Consider the following 1,129-nt stretch of genomic DNA (forward strand, 5'->3'; position numbering starts at 1 on the left):
AAATAGGAGATCTACATATTCTCCTGCCAACTGCGCAACTTCCAAAGGGCATAGCTCACGCATACGAACTCGGAATCGAGCAAACTCAGCAGCGTTGGAAAGATCATTCCAAGGGATTTCCAAACATAACTGGAAATACACCTAACTCATCCTGAGCTAGGAGTTATGACTGTCTGAAGTTGACCAAAAACTCATTTTTTTCCATACTTGGCTATATTTCCAGATTTTTAATTCTTTCCAAAAATGACTATTTCCAATTCTAAGCTTCTTCATAGCTATTTCAAATCGCCAGATGTTACAATATATCCCCCTTGGGAACATTCGTCCTCGAATGAAATTACTCTTACTAAGCTACATTGTCAATCCTCTTGACTCCCTTCACGGGTGAAACTTTTGAATATACTCGGTCATCTACTTCGAACTCTAACGCCCTTCTCCTAACATCAGTGTAGGATTCTTGACGACTCTGTGCCATTTTCAACCTTTCTTATATCACTTTCACCTTCTCCATAGCTTGATGAACTAACTCTGGACCTATCAACCCTGCCTCACTAACTTCAAACCATCCAAAAGAGATCTACATCTCCTCCCATAAAGAGTTTCGTAAGGAGCCATTTGGATGCTAGAGTGGTAACTATTGTTTTAAGCAACTCCATGTAATCGGTCATCATCTCAATTATCCTTGAAACCAATCCCACAATCCACCTTGATACCTCAAAATACCATTTCCCCCTTGTTCAAAAGCCATCACTGCTTATGAACATTTTGCCTGTAATTCCAGCAAAATAGGGTCTGGATGCACCGCTACTAGTTCTGTTGGAAACTCTAACTCATAAGCCACTTTACCAACCCTTTACAAGATTTTGTAAGGGCCTACATATCTAGGACTGAACTTTCCTTTCTTGCCAAATCTCATCACCCCCTTCATGGGTGACACTTTCAAGAAAACCCAATCATCAACTTGGAACTCTAATTCCCTTACCCTTACATCTGCATAGGACTTCTGGCGACTCTAGGCTGTCTTAAGTCTATCTCTAATGAGTTGAACTTTCTCCATAGCATCATGAACTGAATCTGGCCCTATCAAGGTTGCTTCACCTACTTCATACCAACCAACTGGAGATCTACA

Source organism: Solanum tuberosum, unplaced genomic scaffold (assembly GCF_000226075.1).
Source record: "Solanum tuberosum cultivar DM 1-3 516 R44 unplaced genomic scaffold, SolTub_3.0 scf00143, whole genome shotgun sequence".
Taxonomy (NCBI): domain Eukaryota; kingdom Viridiplantae; phylum Streptophyta; class Magnoliopsida; order Solanales; family Solanaceae; genus Solanum; species Solanum tuberosum.